Here is an 18,019-nt window from a genome sequence, read left to right on the forward strand (position 1 = left end):
TAAGTGTTTAAAAGTCAGCACTGTTTTGGCCTCTGACCTGTGTTTTGGGAGGTCAACGTGGCAATGAGTTTCAAACACCTCTTAAAACTGGACGCTTAGAGGAGGGATGGTGCCACCGCTGCAAAGGCAATGCTAGGCGATGGTCTTTGGGACGCAGGAGAACTGGTCAGGCCTCCAGGGAAGACCTCCAAGGCTGGCTGGGGGCATCTTCTAGGGCAGTGATTCCCAAACTTTGGTCCTCCAGATGTTTGGACTTCAGTTTCCAGAATTCCTGGCCAACCTGGCAGGGGTCTCTGAGAGTTCAAGTCCCAAACACCTGGAAGACCAATGTTTGGGGACCACTGCTCTAGGGGAAAGGTAGGGTCTGCTAAGTATCCTGGTCCTGAAGGGCTTCTTAAGCCAACAAGAGACCCCCGAAGATGGCTCCTGGCTTGCATCCAGTGGAGTCAAATCCCAGCACCATGGAGCCTCAGTGCCACAATTGATGCCCCTTGTGTCTGGGTGCCCAGGGCATTGTGAGTTGCCTGTGCATCTGGGGGAAAGAGGGAGGGCTTCTGCGTCCTGCCAAGGACTCTCATGACAGTTGTCCTGGGCCTGGCTCCCTGGCACTGGTCCCGAGACCCAAAAGCCTCTCCCTTCCCACCCACGCACAGACCGCTGCCCTCCAGATCCAAGGGAACGACAGCAGCCCAGCCAGCAGATGATGCTTTGCATCATAAATAGAACATTTCTGGGCAGCAAAGCAGAGTCAGCCATGGCAGCCACGACTGTGGCCACCGAGAAAGGCTGGCTGCAGGGCACGTCGGGGAAATCAATGGGCACGGAAGGGGTGAGGGTCACCTTGCCTGGCTAGGTCTGCTGCTCCCATTCTGGGGGACCTCTTGCCATTGCTCTGCCTTTTAGGTGGGAGCAAAGCTGGGGGCTTGGGATAATGCAAGCTCCCAGAGGCCACAGGACTGAACCCCAGCTCAGTGCAAGCTCTGCAGCCATAGCATCCCTCCCTGTGTGACAGTAGGCAACGGCACAGAATCTCAAGCATCAAATCCTTCATTTCCCCAAACTCAGACTTTTGTCTTTGTGAATGCAGAAAAATGTTGTGTGTGTGTGTGTCTAGCAGAACAAGGGTGGGGTGAGCTCTTACTATCCTTGGTGCCTCCTTCATCCTTTCCATTCCTTTGATAATACTTAAGTCAGGGATGGGCACCTGCAATGCCACCCAAGGGCTGTTCCAGGGAGAATCTGGGTCTGGCTGAGGGATGATCTGACGGAAGAACCCAGTCTGCTGTTTGAAAATATGGACTGACCCACAGAATGAGAGACGTGGAATGGGCTGCAAGGGCCTGTCTGCGTCTTTCTGAATCCTATTACATTCCCGCCCACAGCCATAACTGTGCAAATATGCTTTATATCTGAGCATTTATTATCTCTCTGTACTGCATTTATAGCCACAAAGCCTCATGCAAAACTAAAAACCAGTTAGTCTTAAAGCTGCTGCCACATTCCTTTTTCTTTCCTTCCCCCCTTCTTTCCAAGAAGAGACGCCCCTTCAATGTCTGTTTAAAGGCTTCCCAAGATGGAGACCAACCATGTGCCAAGGCAGTCCATCAGGAGCTCCTGTTCATGTCCTAGGCATGGCATCTCCCCTTCATAGCACCTGGAGCCAAAGGAGGGACCACAAGGGCCATCCAGACAGGCCTCTGCCCTTGAGGAATCCACAACCAAAACCACTCCTGGGAATGCACTGCTTTGTGTCCAGAGCAGCAGAAGATAAGCTGGCTCCATTCTCCGCAGGAGCGGACCCTCCGACCCCTTCCTCCAGCCCCATTGGGAAGGGCAGGGGAGGCCTGGCAGCCCAGCATCTCTGCCCACCCAGCCCTCCCAGGTAGGCAGCCTTTCCATTAAGGGAGACCCTTCCTCACCCCAGGATGGCAGTGGTGGCACCATCATCGCTGGGAGCGCATGCCCCTCTGAGTGCTATGCTTTTCTCCTGTCCAGGCAACATGGCAGCCGGGGTGGTGCTGTCTGGCCTTCAGAGCCCCTCTTGTCCCCTTGGCTCTAGAGGCCCCTCGACTGCCCCTTTGACCACCTGTGACGCTGCCCCTGACGGACTGCCTCCTGCGCTGGGCAGGTGGGGTGCCAGGGAGCGCGTGACTCTGGCTGTGGCAATGCGTCTGTCACTTTACTTTCCCAAATGCATTTAGTTCCCCAAATTTCCCTCTTGCTTCTTCCAAGGGAGGTGCAAAATGGTGGCCACGTAGGGGCTTCTTGCTCAGTGCCCAGTCAGCATCTTCTCATCCCCTGCCACCTTTGGCTCAGGCCTGGAAATCACAGCAGTCCACAAAAGGGCAAGAGGCTGGAGCTGCCAGGGGCGGGGGAGGGAAGGAGGAGGAGGAATTTGGGGAGGGGGTTCCTATGAGAGACCCTTCCAGCACTTGCATTGCCTCCTTGCTGGGGCATCCTCCTCCACAGAGCCGGCAGGGCTCTCAAGGCATTAGAGGAGGGGTCCGAAACAGGCTAGGTTTTGGAAGCAGCTCTGCTTGTGTCTTCAAACCCCCTCCCCCCAAATAAGGCCTGCGGGGGTGTCAAGAACTGAATCGGGGCCATCCCAAGACAAGCAGCTGCCAGAGGCAGGGAAAGAAATGGCACACACCTGTGCCCTATTTGAGCAGCAGAGTGCCCCATGCCAGCCTTGCCCTTTTGCCAGAGGATCCCCAAGGGCCTTCCTGCACCCTGGTCAGCCAGCAAAGCAAAGGGACAGTGCTGCACCCCAACCTCCAGCCCCTCAGGCCCTCTTTCGCTGGGCATTGCTAGGTTTTCTCTTATTTCTTTTATCCGTTCCTCCGTCCGTCCCGCCTTCTTCCCTTCCTGAGGCTCAAGGTTTTAGGGGTGGCCTCCTCAGACGTAACTGTGACGAGCAAGTTCCAACTTCGTTGCTCCGTCTGAGGATGCAAGGTCTTGGCCTGAGGTTTTATTCAGGCCTTTGGGACCCAATTTATTTTTCCCCAAATGTGCATCTGCAGGGTTTTCGCCAGTTAAGCCATTTAAGCTGTTTTATCTTGGTGACCTGTTTAAAATGTTTCCCTCCTGACTGGACTCTTTTATTGTCTTAAATCTGCAATGGTCTCCACTTGTTTGCATGGTTTCTCTCGTAAAGGGCAGTGGGCACCTGCACGCATGCAAACGTGGGAATGGGTGGCTTCGGGGTCAGGAGACCCCCATGAGCAGCCCCCCACCTCAGCTGCCTCCCCATACTCCTTGGGCTCAGGTTGAACTTTGGCGCTCCTTCGTGAATCCAGCTTGACTGTTTTATATTGCCTATACTAACAATATAATGGCTTTAATTTCATAGACAATTTAATGCCGTTTTGAGCACAGCATTTTGTATGTTTTTACAGGCGCACCTTAGTTAACAGCCAAGCCTTTGAAAGCCAAGCTCCCTTCTGAGGAGCCTTTTCATGCCCACCCTTGCCCTCTGTCTAAGCAGAAGGCTTTTAGCAGCATCGGCCGGGGAAAGTGTTGGAAAGTCCTGCATTCGCTCTTGTCCCCGTCCTCCTCTCATTATTTAGAGCAAGTGGGGCTTAGAAAGCATGGGTTCTCTTGTAGGAGAAACTCTAGTCTTCACTAAACCCTCCATTGGCTCCTACTATCTCTTGGAACACATGGTCATAAATACGTTTTGTAACTGGGGCTGCAGCCACACTAGAGAAACAACCCGGTTTGGCACTGCTTTAACTCTATCTGGCTCAAGGCTGTGGAATTCTGGGAGTTGGAGTATATTGTGGGGCCTTCCTTCCTTAAGCTCCACTCCACAACAAACAGAATTCCATAGCCTTGAGCCAGATAGAGTTAAAGCAGTGCCAAACCGGGTTATTTCTCCAGTGTGGATGCAGCCTAACCCTTTTTCTTTTCCCGAAGCTATGCATTAACCAGTTTGACTGTGGCTCCCGGTCCATATGTCAAATTCAAAGCCATTAGTGAACCTTTCCTTGATCTGAAGCTGCTTCTCTTCTTTGTTCTGAGTCAGTTTCAGCTCTCAGGGAAGCAGCAGTTTTCGTACTTCTCCGCAAAGAAAGCTGATCTCTGACTAGTTTCGGTCTCACATTTTTGATACTTAAACACTTTTGTTACCCAAACAAAGCGGAAGCTTGTTTGTGGGTTTTTCAGGGGGCTCTGTGTCCATGTTCTAGAAGATTTTCTTCCTGACGTTTTGCCAGCATCTTCTGGAACGTAGCCCCAAAACCCCACAAGAAACGATGGATGCCGGCCATGAAAGCCTTTGACTTGACAAAGGCTGAAGCCTTAGGAAGCTCCCAACAGGAGGATGTTGAAGGAGGACTGGAGAACACAGGGTCTGAGCACGCAATGCAATGAAGAGGGAGTGGGGGGGGGAGCCCTGAGGTGGGCCAGGTGGAGGAGGGAGGGGCTAGAGAGAGAGGAGCCAAGGGTCCCTGAGGGGGAAATCAAGGAGGAGGAGGGACACTGGTGCGCGGAAGAGGAGGCCGGGGAGCAGCAGTGGGCCAGAGAGGGACAGTGCAGGTCAAGAGGAGCCCAGGGAGGGACGGGCTCCCAGTGTCTCTCCAAACCCCACCCAGTTTCCGAAGGCGTGGGCCTCACCAGGAGGTAGAGTTGTGGAACCCGCGGACGAGGAGGAGTGGGCACGACCGCCGGCCAGGGACCTGGAGGACGAGTGGTGGGAGTTTGGCCCTCCTCCCCAGGAACACGACAAGGCCGACTGGGAACCCTTAGAGAAGCACTCTGGAGGGCGGAAAGGCCGAGACCCTGAAGACGCCGGGGCCGAGAAGAGGATAGAGTAAAGTGTTGACTCCCAGGACTTATGAAAGGGAGACCTGTTGGCCAGTTGGGCTTTTGTTTGTTTGGCACAAGGGAAAGGGAAGAGTAGTTCTGTTGGTGCATTAAAGAACACTGTTGCAGCAAACTTGAGTCCAGTAAGTTTGTTTCGCACCACGTGGGCCAGAACTTCCCCTTTTCTTAGGGCAGCCTGCAGCCTGGAACGCCAGCCCTGCCCACAGCGGGATCCTCTTGCAGCAATGTGTGCCTTCCTGCAACAGGCAAAGTAAACAGCGGCTGCCCCCAGCATCCCTCCCTGAACAGAGGAAAAAGGGAGGTGCACAAAACCCAGCCTCCCCCGCCGCCCCAACGTGGTTTTTAAAAGTGGAGATTGGTACGTCTGGCCACTAGAATGGAAATCCTAAGAGGAACAAAGGAAAAGTCATCCCTGGAAGCCTTTTGGAAGAAACCCTCTTCCTCTGAAGATGCCAGCCACAGATGCTGGTGAAACATAAGGAATAAATGTGAAATCAAAGGCTTTCATGGCTGGTATCCATAGTTTTTTGTGGGTTTTGGGCCACACAACCCAAAAACCCCACAAAAAACCAGGAGTAAACTCTTCCAGCCCATAGCCTGAAAACCCCATAAAAAACTAAATCATTTTCAACTAAAAGTTCCCAGTGCTTTTGGTTTCCTTCTGTAAGGCCAGAAGGAAGGAAGGAAGGAAGGAAGGAAGGAAGGAAGGAAGGAAGGAAGGAAGGAAGGAAGGCCCAGTGTCTCACTCCATGCACGTTTATTGCTAACTTCGGACAAAAGGTTTGCTGAAACCTGTTGAAATGCCCCTCTTTTTTTATGCTGCAGGAACTCAGCCCTATTCTTTCCATCCTATTTCCACTTCTCTTAAGAAAGTAATACCCAGGAACACATTTGTTTTGTTAACTGGGGCGTGGGCACCTATAGAAGAGAGCCAGTGTGGCGTAGTGGTTTGAGGGTTGGACTCTGGAGACCAGGGTTCGAAGCCCCACTTGGCTCCTTGGGCAAGTCGCACTCTCTCAGCCTCCTCAGGGGAAGGCCATGGCAAACCTCCTCTGAACAAATCTTGCTAAGAAAACCCCAGGATAGCTTAGCCTTAGGGCTGCTGTATATTGGAAATTACTTGAAGGCACACAGGAACATCAAATCTATGGGTTGGGGGCTGAAATGGTGGGAGAATAGAAACCTGGCAAAGCCCCCTCCTCACCACTGCACCTGGCATGACCCGGTCCTAAACCCTACTCCATGGAGGCATGCACTGGTACCAGACCCAAATCGCTTCAACACAATGCCCACATTACGTGGCGTCACATTGCCATGTGTGTGTATGTCTGCGTGCCTTCAAGTCACCTGTTGCCGTATGGCGACCCCATTAATTTCTCATAGGGTTTTCTTAGGGAAGGAAGGCTCCAGTTCCTTCCTCTCCCCAAGACCTTGGCCAATGTCCCGCAAGGGGCATGGGGCAGTCTCCTTTCATCAGTGCCATAATGGGGGGGAGGCATTATTTGGGACCTCCGTGGGTCTGACCTCACCGTCTGCAGCTTCACCCGCTGAAGGCCGCTGAGGGTCTGTGGCTGCCCAGGGGCTTTAGCAGTGCCAGGCCTTGGGCTGGGTCACCCTCAACCCATTCTGCTCTATTGGATTGGAGGAAGAGCTGGAGCCCCACGGAACCGGTCCATTAGCGGCATCCAGAATTATTCCCTGATGGGTCTTTTGTGCCGCCCTTGGGATGCTGGGTCTCCCTCCTTCCTTCCCTCTCTGCATGGATTTGGGCCGAGGCACTTATGGACTCAGATGCAGGAGAGGAATGAAATTGCTTTTAAATCTACAAGGCGCTCAGATTAGCTTCTCTGTTCGGCGCTTGCAGAAGAGGTTCCAGGCATAACTGGATCAAGCGCCATCTTAATAGGAAAAAGTGGGGGGTGCCCCCCAAAAGGGGGGGGAAAAGAAAGAAGAAGAAGAAGCCTGGGGTGCCCTGAAGGGAGGAGGAGGAGGAGGGCCTCCCCAACAGGTCAAGCAGAGATTTGGCTTTGGTGTTTGGCTACAATTCTGGCAGTCCAGGGTTCGAATCCTCTCTGCTCAGTCATGGAAAACCACTGGGTGCCCTTGCCTCAGTCACACTCTCTCAGCCTCAGAGAAGGCAATGGAGGCAAAGCTCATTTGAAAGAACTGAGCCAAGAAGGTTTGCTTTAGGAAAGGAAGGTGCTCAGACAACAGCCGAAACAACGGCACCAGCAAGAGTGGAAGAAGAGCGTTCAAGGCAGACAGACCTTAAGGGAGGCGGAAGGGAACCCCTCTCCATTGGACTGCTTGGCCTCCATGTCCTTAGATGGGCGGGGTTTGGGGGGGGTATCGCTAATCCTGCAGAGTTGGGAGGCCCAGAGATTGGCATTAAAGGGATCCAGGGCTCCTATGAGACCACAAGTTGAACATGAGTCAACAGTGTGATGTGGCAGCTAAAAAGGCCAATGCAATTCTAGGCTGCATCAGTAAAAGTATAGTGTCCAAATCAAGGGAAGTAATAGTGCCCCTCTATTCTGCTCTGTTCAGGCCTTACTTGGAATAATCCTGTGTCCAGTTCTGGGCACTGCATTTTAAAAGGGATGGTGACAAGACTGAGTGTGTCCAGAGGAGGGTGACCAAAATGGTGAGGGTCTTGGAAACCATGAAGCCCTATGAGGAAAGACTCAGGGAGTTGGGGATGTTTAGCCTGGAAAAGAGACAGTTAAGAGGTGATATGAGAGCCCTGTTTAAGTATTTGGAGGGATGCCATATTGAGGAAGGAGCAAGCTTGTTTTCTGCTGCTCCAGGGAAAAAGACACAATGGAGCAATGGATGCAAGCTCCAGGAAAGGAGATTCCAGACCAACATTAGGAATAACTTCCTGACAATAAGAGCTGTTTGGCAATGGAAGATTCTACCTCAGAGATTTTGGTGGAGTCCCCTTCTTTGGAGGCCTTTAAGCAGAGGCTGGATGGCCATCTGCCAATGGGGATGCTTTGATTGAGAGTTCCTGCATGGCAGGAAAGGGTTGGTCTGGATCGCTGTTGAGGTCTCTTCCAACTCTATGATTCTATGATGCTATGGGGGTCCTGAGACCAAGGGTGGAGGACTAAGACAACCTGGATCATTCTGTCCCTCTTCAGGCAAAAGACCCACTCTGGGGCTTGAGGTCCCCCAAAGTAAGGGTTCCTCTACTTTCTGCCCCAAACATGCAGCAGCAGCAGCAGCAGCAGGACTTGGGGGCCGATTGGTGCAAAATGTGGGACAGGCAGCAAAATGGTCCTTCTTGGTGCAAAATGTGGGAAAGGCAGCTGGGGATCTGCCAGAGGAGCAACCAGGGACCAAGTTCAGGCTCTGGGAGAAAGTGCCTCTTGCATAGAGGTCTGGGGTGACAAGGTACTATGACCTCAAAGGAGGAAAAAGGAGGACAAGGCACTGCAAAATTTAGGGCACTGAAGAAAACATGTAGGACCTTACATTACATCTGTGCAGCGTGCTTTCAAGTTGCTTCCGACTTAATGGCGAACCCATCATGGGGGTTTCTTGGCAATATTTATTCAGAGATTTGCCATTGCCTTCCCCTGAGGCTGAGAGAGTGTGACTTCTTGCCCAAGGTTCCCCAACGGGTCTCCATGGTTGAGTGGAGATCCGAACCCTGGTCCAAGTAAATCTATTTCTGGAAGAAGAACAGCCAGTGTTGTGTTATTCAATGGGCTTCTTAGTCCTGGTCAAAGTGTAAGACATTGTGGAATTCCTCCTGGACAGAAGGCTGAAATGGAGGACATGGCCTGGGAAAAGGAGGACCTCCCGTCACTCTGTGCAGAGAGAGAAAGAGAATGCAAAAGAAGGAAGGAAGGAAGGAAGGAAGGAAGGAAGGAAGGAAGGAAGGAAGGGAGCCTGCAGAGCTTTGCCATTTGTTGCTCCCTGCGCTTGGGGAAAGGAGGGCCTCTGGTCCCCTGGCTTTGTGGGGAGCCCCTGGGTGGGGGGTGCAGGTGCAAGGGAAGGCTGGCAGAAGAAAGACCCCCAGGGAGAACCCATAAGCTAGCAGTGGGGTCACCATGTGGACCCCAGAAGAAGCAGGGCACCCAGTGGGGACCCCCTCCTATGGCTCCCTTCCTGGCCTTCCGGAGTGTGCAAGCATGGCCCATCTCTCGGTCCCTGTGGCTGTGAGCAATGGGGAAGGCCATCAGCAAGGGAGGAAAATCCATCTCCCCCCAATTCTATTCCCAGCCTTCATATTTTTTCCCCTTCAGCCTCAAATTGCTGATCCACAGCAAAAAGTGTCTGCAAGGCCACTCTTGCGAATTAACCCTTCCTCTGCTCCTGGGCAGCTGTTAACCTTGGGCAAGGATGCTGAAGCCCATGCGCCCACTGGAGGCTCACCACCTAACTGTGTGCTCCCTTATCTGGGGGAGGCCTTCGTGTCACCTGGATGGGGTCCCCTTTTCTTTGGGCAGGATGACAACATGAGGGGCAGGTGGGGGCCATTGGGCAGTACTGCCCAGAGGAAGCCTGCATGGGATGCGTGTGCCCAGCAGCGCCATCCTGGAGAGACTCACTGCCCACCGCACACCAGTGTTGGGAGGTGAGGGGCTTTTGGTGAGGGGACAATGCACCCCATTATCCACTGCTGCCTCTTCCTCCTCTGAGCCTGGCCCCAAGCGCAAAAGGGGCTGCCCTGTGCCAGGCTCACTTGGGCCTCCACAGAGCCCCCCAAATCTGGGACATTTTCCCTAGGAGTGGAAGAGTCTCTCCATTGGCACAGCCGTCCATCCATAGGCCTGACCCATTTCATGTCCTGCCTGTTGGCCAGCCGGCTGCCATCTTTTGTGGTTTCCCGATTCCCTGAAAGGACTCTGTACCTGGAGCTCCATGGCAACAACGACAACAGCGACAACAGAACATATACAAGATGGAGCTTACTTTCAGCTGCTCCAGAGAGGAAGATGGAAAGCTATGGATTTAAGTGACAAGGAAAGAGATTAGGAGCATTCCCAAGCATTAGGAGGAATGCATTGAAAGTTTGGGCTCTTTGGCTGAGGATGATGGGCTTGGAAGGTCTTTAAAGAGAGGCCAGATGCCCTTCTCTGTCTTTTTATGTGTGGCTTGCAATGTGGCAGGGGTTGGTTTGGATGGCTGTTGGGGTTCCTTCTAGCTCTATGCGTCCACAATCGCATGGACTGTGGGGCAGAAGTCCCCTCCTCTGCCAGTCTGGGGATGCCAGGGCCAGGCAGCCCCTCGATCTCGATCCGTGGCATCTGCCTCCTTCCCTGCCTTTCCCTCGGAGGAGAGGCCAGGATTAGAGGCAGCTGTAATTTGCTGATGACAAATATCCCAGCAGTAAATATTCCCCCTCCGCTGCCTCCTCCGCCTTCCTGCCGGCAGATAAGGTGGCAATTCAGTTACTAACTCTTCAGCGGCCCTAAAAGCCTTTTGTGTCCCAGCAATTATTTACAGATAAACAGAAGAAAGCCAATAAGCAAAGAATGAGCCGGCGCGGCTGCACATGTTATAACTTATGATGCCGATGATGCTATCGCCTCCGCGCCAGAGCGCGGGAAATGGGGACTCGCTGGAGCAGCGGGAAACAATGGAGCTATTGTCCCGGCGCAGAGCGGCAAAGCTGGCAGGATGCGGCGGTGGTGCGGATTCGGCTGCCGGGCCCGGTAATGCTTCACGTGGAAAGAAAGAAAGAAAGAAAGAAAGAAAGAAAGACCTCTCTGCTTTGCATGCAAGGTGCATTGCCGGCACTCCTGCACCTGCGCATGGGTCCTTCTCCTTGGACAGACACTTATTTATAAAGTGGGCGACTAAAGAAGAGCAACTAAAATGGTGAAGGGTCTGGAAACCATGAAGCCCTATGAGGAAGGACTTAGGGAGCTGGGGATGTTTAGCCTGGAGAAAAGAAGATTAAGAGGTGATGTGGTAGCCCTGTTTAAATATTTGAAGGGATGCCATATTGAGGAGGGAGCAAGCTTGTTTTCTGCTGCTCCAGAGAATAGGACCCAAGGGAGCAATGGATGCAAGCTCCAGGAAAAGAGATTCCAGCTCAACATCAGGAGGAACTTCCTGAGAGTAAGGGCTGTTCAACAGTGGAACACACTCCTTCCTCAGAGTGTACTGGAGTCTCCTTCCTTGGAGGTCTTTAAGCAGAGGCTGGATGGTCATCTATTGGGGATGCTTTGATTGGATTTCCTGCGTGGCAGAAGAAGGGGGTTGGAATGGATCAGGGCCCTTGCGGTCTCTTCCAACTCTATGATTCTATGATTCTATTTTGTGTGCCTTCTGGGACGGCTCAAGCAGCCCCCCACCAGAGGTCCCTCGCCCCAAATGCAACCAAGGAAGCAGCCTGCGCTGTCCAAAAGGTGCCCCTCTGGAAATGCTGCGTCCATGGTTGGTATGGAGCTCCCCTTGGCTCCTAGGCAGCAAAGCAAGCCAAAGATAACAGGGGCAAACATATGCATGCTTGCTGCACATGTGCACCTGTTCACACACACACACACATATACACACACACACAGCCCCAAGTGTGCACAGACCCCCAACTGCAAATACCACTGCTTCCCAGCACAACAGGTGCATTGCAGGTGGAGGCGGGCAGGGGCCGGGTTGCCCTCCTCTGTTTTTCCACCTGAGCATTTTGTGTGGTGCCCCCCCCCCCCCCCCCATTGCCAGGTGTGATAAAGAAGCCCCTTCCTCCACTTCTGCTCTTGTTGGTGCCGTCGTTCTTGTCGCCATCGTTACACCAAACCCTCGGTTGTGCCCTTGCGTGTCACCAACACATTCTCAGCCATTGTCTGTTTTCAGACTGCAGCCTGTTTACTTCTTTCTGACCGTTTTTACATGCTGAAGGAGGCAATAAAGCAATACTTAAATAAACAAATAACTAAGTGGAAATATAATGCAGTCAGTAGTAAACAATACATCCGTACAGCAGTAAATTGGGCATCAATAACAAACAAACCCCAGATCAATAAGAATAATTATCAGTTTCACTCCCAGCAAAGACCCAGAGAGACCTCATCCTTTGGCTTTTTGCCCCTCAGCAGCAGCATCAGCAGCATCCAAAGGCCTCTGAATGGCTTCCTTTGCAGAGTGGGATGATGCTATGGATGGACAAGGGAAGGGAGAAAGAAGCTCTCTGGCCGAAATGCCATCCTCTGCCAGCTGCAGCCCTGCGGACACGGGGCTCCTCTTGTGCCAGGGGTCTCATGCGCCAGTGACCTCCGGGAGGGATCTTTAGGATGCTTTGTGCTTCAGCCTGCCATTTAGGACTGTTCACTCTTTGTAGCAATTGCTGGATTTGATGGCCAGGCTGTTAACTGCTGCAAACAGACAAGAACGCCGTCCGCTGATGGCCAATTTCTTTCCTGGCCAGACTCCAAGGGTTGCTTTGACCTCTAAAGCCTGGCAGGACTTGGGACCCCCCAACTTCAAGGACTCTCTTTCTTCACCAGCAGATCTCACTCTTACACCAAGGTGGACCTTTGGCTGCTCCCTCCCTTCAGAGGGGCTTGTGTACTGGGGTGTGTGTGTGTGTGTGTAATGTTCCCGGACCCCACTTTTCTAAGGACGAGGGGGAGGAATCTCAGAGAAAGAGCACCCATCTGAAAGGAAGTGTTCCTTTTATTGTTAACCATCTGCTGCTGGCTCCCATTGCTTCAGGTGGATTTCAGAGTGGCTGCTGTGGACTCTGGAGAGACCTTGTTCCCTCCGTTGTCTCACGAGGGAGGCTTGTGTTTACCCTTTGAATGATTCAGGGGTAGCTGTCTGGGCCATTTAACAAATCCCTGGGCTTCTTCTTCTTCTTCTTCTTCATCAGGCAAGGTGTTACAAACCAAACAGGAGAAATAAAACAACCGGAATTGTTTCAGTCCTTAGTAAAGATGTCAAGATGGGGAGGATATCATTTGCAGATTTGCAGATTTTTGTAGATTTGCAGTCCCTGTTGAGATGCAAATGGAGTTTGAAAGTCTCCCTATTGCCTATTGCATGGCTAGAAAAAGGAGGATCCTGCCTGCAAAAGATATATCATCCCCAGCAGCATAACATCTTTATTAAGGACTGAAACAACAAGCAGGCATCCAAATCTCCAATGGTTTTTTTTCACCTGTTTGGTTCATAGATTCACAGAATCCTAGAGTTGGAAGAGACCCCAAGAAGGGCCCTGATCCAATCCAACCCCCTTCTTCTGCCATGCAGGAACTCTCAGTCAAAGCACCCCTGACAGATGGCCATCCAGCCTCTTTGTAACCTCTTGCCTGATGAAGAAGAAGCTCATGGAGCTTTGAAAGCTTGCAACAAGTATATTGTGCATTTCGACTGGCCAACAAAGGTATCACTGATGGATTTTTGCCTTTGGATTATGTGTTCCGTTCAGCTGTAGCTGATGCTTCATGTGCTACGTTTAATGGCAGTGCCAAGCCCTGCCCCTGTGGCTTCAGCAGGTGCCACTGCTGGGTCTCAGGTGTTGTGGCCCTGCAACCCCAGGGTCTCCTTGACTGAGAAGCCCAAGCGGGTCTGGAGCAGGCCTCTTCTGGGGCTGCAACACATCCTGGGCCCACTGCCCCCAAAGGGGTCTGCCTGGCACCAGCACTGTGCCCCTCTCAGCACCAAGACAAAGGCAGGGTTCCTTCTCCCGCAGTTTGGATGCCAAATCTCCTGGCTTCATGGTTTTTCTTCTGGGTGAAGAGGTCCATGGAATTATAGGCGCGAACACGGCAGACGGACACATGTTCGTCACTTTTAAAATGATGTTTCCTTGATCATCCATTTGTAGCGGTGTTACTTGGCTTTATTGATTATGGATTACATTGCTTTTGTACTCACTTGGAATATCGACTATGGATTTCTGTGTGCGTTTCTCCTGCCATACGTCTCTTGGAGACTTCTTTGGTGGAAGGAAGCCGCTCACTGATTCAGTCCATCAGCAAATGTACCCCTTCCAGGAATCCCTCTGACGAAAACAGCTGGAAAACGCCGTTCCAAGGCTCTTCCTCCGAGTCACAAGGACCCAGCGAGGTTCCCCTCCCCAGGCTTTTCAAGACTGCAAATGATCAAATCTGCAAACGACACCAAATCAGGAGGAGTAGCTAATACTCCAGAGGACAGGATCAGAATTCAAAATTCAAATTCTGAATAGACTAGAAAGCTGGGCCAAAGCTAAGAAAATGCAATTCAACACGGAGAAATGGAAGGGACTGCACTTAGGGCAGAAAAACAAAATGCACAGATATAGGATGATGGGGGACACCTGGCTGAATGAAACTACATGTGAAAGGGATCTGGGAGTCCAAGTAGACCACAAGTTGAACATGAGTCAACATTGCGATGCGGCAGCTAAAAAGGCCAATGCTATTTTAGGCTGCATCAATAGAAGTATAGTGTCTAGATCAAGAGAAGTAATAGTGCCACTCTATTCTGCTCTGGTCAGGCCCCACCTGGAATAATATTGTGTCCAGTTCTGGACATCACAATTCAAAAAGGACATTGAGAAACTGGAGCCCTGTGTCCAGAGGAGGGCGACAAAAATGGTGAAGGGCCTGGAAACCATGAAGCTCAATGAGGAGAGACTTACGGAGCTGGGGCTGTTTAGCCTGGAGAAGAGAAGGTTAAGAGGTGATATGATAGCCCTGTTTAAATACTTGAAGGGATGGCATATTAAGGAAGGAGCAAGCTTGTTTTCTGCTGCTCCAGAGAACAGGACCCAATGGAGCAATGGATGCAAGCTCTAGGAAAAGAGATTCCAGCTCAACATTAGGAAGAACTTCTTGAGGGTAAGAATTGTTTGACAGTAGAATAGATTTCCTCAGAAAGGGTTGGAGTCTCCTTCTTTGGAGGTCTGTAAACAGAGTTTTCAGGAGTGCTTTAGTTGGCTATTGCTGCATGGAAGGTGGTTGGACTATATTCAGCGGTTCTCAACCTGTGGGTCAGGACCCCTTTGGGGGTTGAACGACCCTTTCACAAGGGTCACCTAAGACCATTGGAAAACACCTATTTTTAATTACAGTTATGGAGTAACAACAAAAATAATTTTATGGTTGGGGGTCACCACAACATGAGGAACTGTATTAAGGTATTGCAGCGTTAGGAAGGTTGAAAACCAGTGGACTATAGGGTCTTTGTGTCCCTTCCGACACTCAGATACTGATTGTATGATTCTGTGAGTCCCCCTCTTTGGTGCTGGCGGATGTTGATCTTTGCCTGTGTGTAACTTTGGAGGAGGAGGCAAAGTTAGGGAACTGCTCCCCCAAATTAGAATCCTCTTCTCCCATGAAAGTTTCCTTCAGTCCCCAAATTTCTAGCATTGCCCAGAATGTGACCTTGAAAATCGCCCGTACCTGGAACTGGTATCCCTTCCATCGCTTTGCCTTTTGCCCTTGGCTTTGGATTCCTAAACTCTATTTTTGTTATTGTGCTTAACTGAGGTCTGAAGTTATTGCAGTGCTAGGAATTTGGCAACCAGGGAGACCCCTCCTTGGGGCCATTGGACCCCTTCTAGGTCACACCGCAAAGGGACAGGAGGTGGACTGACCACTGGAATCACTGCCCGGTGGGGTGGCAGCCACTGCCCGGCTGCCCAGTCACCCCCATTCCATCCCCTCCAACTGTCCCAGTCCAGATCCATCCTCTGCCTTCCCATCTTCTCAGCTGCTGTTCAAATGGCCCTGTTGCTGAGTCTTCCTCCCTCTTTCCCCCTTTAATGGATTCAGTTGCTGCAAAGTGACTCCAAAGTGCAAAAGTGGTTTGCATTTAATTAACTCAGAATCTTTCTTTCCCATTCGGTTCTGGGAAAACAATATGGCCACATCCTCTCCCGTCTTCAGTGTCCTTCCTCGTTAATAACGCTTGGCATCTTGACCACGTTCGGAGGCTGTTTGGCCACTGCTTGAGCCTGGCTTTCGAGATGCTGTGGGTCCTGCCCTCCATCCCCACCAGCCCCATGGCTGGCAGACAGGCCCTGGTCCCCACCTGGCATCCTTTGGGGAAAAGGGGGATGGCGGCCCAGCCATGTGGAGCAGCGCTGGGCAGGAGGAGTCATTTTTCATGGCTTCCTATTAACATCTGGACAGAAGTAAGTGACTGGTACAGTTCGTCCGCTCCACAAAGATTTATCCAATCACTTTAGACGGTAATTGGTATTCCTGGGCGCGCGGGAGGCGCTGCTGCAGTGCAATCCCCATCTATTTGTTTTCCCTCTCTGCCTTCCCTCCTGGAATGAGTAATTCCGTCCCTCGCAACCCCTTTTACGCAGAGCCTGGGCTGCAGGAAGAATTAGTTACATTCAATTAGGCCTTGGAGCTCCTGCCCACTTTGGGGGTCTCAGGGGGGCACCTGGGTCCCGTGGCAGATCTCTGCCCCTCCTGCCCACCCCACAAGGCTACCAAGCAGGGGCCTAAAGTGGCCGGAGGGTGTCCAAGGAGGCTCCCCACAAGGAGGGGGACTCTGTCGCAGCTGCCTCAAAGCTGGCCCTGGTCACTCATAGACCATCCTATGGCTGGAAAGGGGGTCTGAAGAGACCCTGCTGCTCCCTTCGCCTCCCTGGCATCAGCAGAGCCCTTCAGGCATCACTCAAAGGAAGTCAGCTGCTTGCAATTTTGGCAACACAAATCAAATTAAGCAAGACAAGTCAGTTGGCTCAAGCAAGTGAGCCAAAGCACAAGGCAAGAGGCAGTGAAAGTCCTCTCCAGCCAGGGAAGTTTAGGTTGGGCCCTTCTCTGTTCACTTTGCTCCTTCCTTCCTTCCTTCCTTCCTTCCTTCCTTCCTTCCTTCCTTCCTTCAATTTATATCCCACCCTTCTCCAAGGCGGCTCTTTCCACTGTCAGGCAGAGACATTTTGGACTAGATAGGCTGTTTATTTGGTCCACAAAAGGTGACTCCTCCAGCTCTCTCTAGGCAATCGGTCTCTTTGCTATATCTCTCACTGTCAAAAAAGTCCCTTCTTCCAATGTCCAATCAAAATCTGTCCTCCTGTAACGTAAAACCATTAGACCTGGTCCTAGAGAACTAAACCAGGACAGTCATCTTTGGGGCAGCACATAGCATCATAGTATCAAAAAGCGGGAAGGGACCCCCAAGGGCCATCCAGTCCAGCCCCTTCTTCTGCCACAACGGACTACATAGGATCCTAGAGTTGGGAGGGGCTCCCAAGGGCCATCCAGTCCAACCCTTTTCTTCCCTGCAGAAATACATATGATCCTAGGGTTTGAGTCAATAGTGCAATGCGGCAGCTAACAAGGCCAATGCGATTTTAGGCTGCATCAATAGAAGTATAGTGTCAGGATCAAGAGAAGTAATAGTGCCACTATATTCTGCTCTGGTCAGGCCCCACCTGGAATATTGTGTCCAGTTCTAGGTGCCACAATTAAAAAAGGACATTGAGAAACTGGAGCCATGTGTCCAAAGGAGGGGGACTAAAATGGTGAAGGGTCTGGAAACCATGAAGCCCTATGAGGAGAGACTCAGGGAACTGCTGGAGATGTTTAGCCTGGAGAAAAGAAGGTTAAGAGGTGATATGAGAGCCCTGTTTAAATATCTGAATGGATGTCATATTGAGGAGGGAGCAAGCTTGTTTTTTTGATTCTCCAGAGAACAGGACCCAATGGAGCAATGGATGGACACTGCAGGAAAAGAGATTCCAGCTCAACATTAGGAGGAGCTTCCTGAGAGTAAGGGCTGTTCGACAGTGGAACAAACTCCTTCCTTGGAGTGTAGTGGAGTCTCCCTCCTTGGAGGTCTTCAAACAGAGGCTGGATGGCCATCTGCTGGGGATGCTTTGATTTGGATTTCCTGCATGGCAGAAGAATGGGGTTGGACTGGATCAGGGCCCTTGCGGTCTCTTCCAACTCTACGATTCTATGATTCTATGAAGGCACCCAAGGGCTATGCAGTCCTGCCCCCTTCTGCCATGCAGGAATACATAGGATCCTAGAGTTGAAAGACACAATCAAAGCACCCCCAACAGCTGGACATCCCAAAAATCCCATAGAGTTGTCCCTGCCATCAAGCTTTCCTCCACTAAGCCCTCAATAATAGAGAGGGCGACTGGGGGGGGGGGAGCCCACTGCGCTCCTGCCAGTCCTCCAAAAAGTTCCTTCTAAAAGGGGGAGAGAAAGGGGGCCTGGGGGTGATTTGGCAGGAAGGCAGTGCTGCTGATGGGGGGCTTTTGCTGTGGTTTGGGGGCTTTGTGCCCGCT

Source organism: Sceloporus undulatus, chromosome 4 (assembly GCF_019175285.1).
Source record: "Sceloporus undulatus isolate JIND9_A2432 ecotype Alabama chromosome 4, SceUnd_v1.1, whole genome shotgun sequence".
NCBI classification, from domain to species: Eukaryota; Metazoa; Chordata; class Lepidosauria; order Squamata; family Phrynosomatidae; genus Sceloporus; species Sceloporus undulatus.